The following is a 3,630-nucleotide window of genomic DNA, read 5'->3' as shown; positions in this document are numbered from 1 at the left end:
TATATTTATTTTCAAATTGCATGCAATTTCTAATAATTGGAAAATAATCAATCAGAAATTTTCATTTTCTCATCACTGTTGTATGCAGCAGACCTGTAGCTTTTTTCCTCACTTGGCTACATCTACTTACATATCTACATACATACATGCATATATGCGGATGAGCTTCCATGAACAGCAATGAAGCAAAACCAAATTCAGACATTTCACACCATCATTTTCCTGGCGCTAATTACAGGCCACATTACCTTATCTGCCTCTATGCGTGTACCCACCTGTCACTTGGGTGGTGCCTTCCCTCTGGGTTGACGATACACGCCTAAACATGCTTAGCACTGCTTTGCTGTGAACGAGAAGTGTATAAAAGACAAAGGATAATATGAAATTTAAAATTTGAAGCAAATTTTCAATCAAATTTAAATTATTGAATCATTTGAAACCGACTATCTTTGTAAATGAAAATTAGAAAATTTCTCCAAAAAATATTCTTCAGTAATATTTGAATAATATACATATATATTTTGAATATTTCCTTAATTTGAAGCATTTTTTATCTAATTTCCCTAAAATGTGAATATGAATTTAATAGTAGGGAGTTACTTTATTATTTCCTACTAAAAACAATAGTTGAACTGCAAAACTTTCATCAATTACAGTAGTTGCTCAAACATAGGATCTCATATAATGAATATGGCCCATGGGGTCTGGCAACTCATGGTTCAAACAATCCGTAAAGATTTCTTCCACGGAAATATCACAATAGACTGCAAAATTTGTGCCTATCTATTCCAACTAAGTATTAAATCCATAACTCAGAATGTATTGGGACTGTTTGCAAAATGAGTTGATTGTTCGTGGAGTAGAAACTATTCCGGTCTACATTTACTTTTTGAAATCGCAACGCCACTTTATACAGGATATACCGTCTGCCTAATAGAAGCGTGAGCGCCATAACTTAGAAACTATTATATTTGACCATTTCGATTCTATAAAACTGCATTGTATGGGCTTATAGCATTTACTATATGCAGTACATTCAATAAAATGTATAGTCACCACCATTAGCTTTAATGGCTTCAAATCTTCGTGTTATACTCTGTGTTATTTTCGGCGCAAGTTGGGTTCCAAATCAGCTGAATTTGCATTGACAACTATTTGAGTGTCCATATTTGTTTTGCTCTGTGTTTTTGCTGAACTCTTGCCGAAACATTTTTAATAAGATTGGCAGGAGATGACTGTGAAAGCCAATTCAACATTCAATCACCTTTTGCTGTTTCCATTTTACACACCTTCTGCTTCGATGCTTGGGATCGTTGTTTTCTTGTGAAGCCCGAGGTTAATTAGTTCTCCCAAACATCTTCGCAGCGGATTGTAAAAATGCTTTTTGTTAAATTTTATTCATCAAAACTACATTAAAATTGGTCATAAACACAAATAAACGGCCAAATCCTTTTTCGGAGAACTAGCCCCAAACATAAACCTTAACAGGAGGCTTAATAATTCGTTGAAGTTGTTTGCGCAATTCCGTTCTGAATTTGCTTTAGCCCTTGCAGCCCTTTTTTCAGTGTGTGATAATGAGTGTAGCGGGTTTTCAATGTGCTCTGTGCTCAATCGTGTCTTTTAATATCTTTAAAATTTTGCTTACGACTACTTCCGCTTCAGGCTAAGATAAGTTTGGCCTTGTCACAAACAAATAAGTTATTTTGCTTTGGAGAGGTGCTTTGTTTCGTCCTTATCCGGGAAATTCGTCAAGGTTTATACTTCAATTATTTTGCTGCAGGTGCACGTGACATTTTAGATTGTGTACATAGGAACACATATTTTTATTTTATCTTCTCTTCGCATATTCAAGTGTTTCGTAAATTAATTTTCCAGTAAAAGAGCTAGGGCTTCTTAAGGGGTAACACCACTGTAGAAATTTCAAAAAATTGATTTTTTTTATAAGCTTAAAAAATTCTTTGAACCTTTTAAAATACAGAACAAAAAGTTTTATACGTTACCGAAGTCTATTTCATAAATATTTTAAGCTTTTAACCAAGTGTTAGTGACTGCTACCTAACGACTTCTCCAAATTTCCAAACTTTAAACGCGTTTTTCTCAAAACACGTTTTCTGAAATTGGCACGCAGCATAACTCAAACAATTTTAAATATTTTTAATCAGGTTTTTCACTACGTCTGTATCATAACCTTCTTAAGAGAAGAGCGTAGGGGATTTTCGATAGATTAATTTAAACGATTGTTATAATTATTTAAGTGCCGTTTTTTTAGTCCAAAATAGAGTTTTTTCCTTCAAATGCTTGCTAATTCCACAAAAATAAATATTTTTTAAATCCCCTACGTGTTTCTCTAGCTATTCTTATCTAGATTAAGAAAAAAAATGTTTCTTTGTTCCAGATTAAAATTTGCACCCTCTGTGCTGCGTGCCGCGGAGCTCCTTCAAGAGAAACCACATTACAAAAATGTCTCCAATGCCGCCATTTTGTAAAATTTTTCGATCAAACTTTGTAGTTTTGTATTTTAGTATATAAGTAATAACTTCCCAAATCAGAGTGATTGTTTTCCCTTTCCTTCTATACAAAAAAATTCTTTAAAAAACGTGTTTATTTTACGCGTGTACAGTGGTGTTACCCCTTAAAGAGAAAAGTGCAAAATAATTTTTTCTTCATTAGACAGCTTTTTCATTTCATCAAATCACAACTGGTGCTAATTTGATCTCATAACTTCGAGGTTTTTTTCTCTTTCCCCGAAGACTCTTCTGATTGAAAGAAAGACTTGGGCAGCCGACTTTTGAATTTAAAGGCGTTTCAGTGTCCTCAATAGTTATTATTTATTATTATAATAAATTATACAATTATATAATACATTATAGACAGATACAATATTCAAACACACAAGCAATGGAGCGCGTAAAGTCAAAATAAAGATTTCCATCACTCAAAATTAGTTTTTTATTTAGTAAAAAATTATAAAAAAAATTGATGAACATTTTTGCATCAGTTTGTACATTAAAGTCAGATTGGGCACTCACAATCACGGTTTTCACCCTCTTAACCAGACATCAAATGTCTTCTTAAATCCATTCAAGCTGCTACTCACTTTCCCTATTGATGTTCTTGGCTTTTTAATACGAAAGATTTTGTAGGTAGTAATTGTTTAAAAAGAGTGCGATCCATTGCTTTCGTTGTATGCTCTGATTGTCTTAATTATTTAACTGGTAACTGACTACAAACAAGTGGAAATGGTTCAACGAAAGCAGAGAAAAGCAGATGAAACTAATTTTTATGGCATTCGGAGTGCTTAACTGCGTATATGGATCTTATGTAGTGCATTTTCGTGGAGCTTTTTTATATGCTCGCATAAATGAGATTAAATTGTTCTTCTCCCCCAATTTAACTGGCTTAAAACCGCCAAATTTCTTCCATCCTTTTGCAATTGGGGACAAATTTTTAATACTAGTATTTTTACACACTGTTGGCGCACTTCACCATATCGACTCTTTTTTACGCTGGGACGAATTTTCGTTGTTCAATAAACATGAGCTATATTTATAAATATTTACTAATAATTTCATGATTAAGAGGAAATATTTTCGTGAGTGACAATTATAAATAAATGCTTCTTAATATATT

The sequence above is a fragment of the Anastrepha obliqua genome, chromosome 3 (assembly GCF_027943255.1).
Source record: "Anastrepha obliqua isolate idAnaObli1 chromosome 3, idAnaObli1_1.0, whole genome shotgun sequence".
NCBI classification, from domain to species: domain Eukaryota; kingdom Metazoa; phylum Arthropoda; class Insecta; order Diptera; family Tephritidae; genus Anastrepha; species Anastrepha obliqua.
This window is presented reverse-complemented; position numbering follows the sequence as displayed.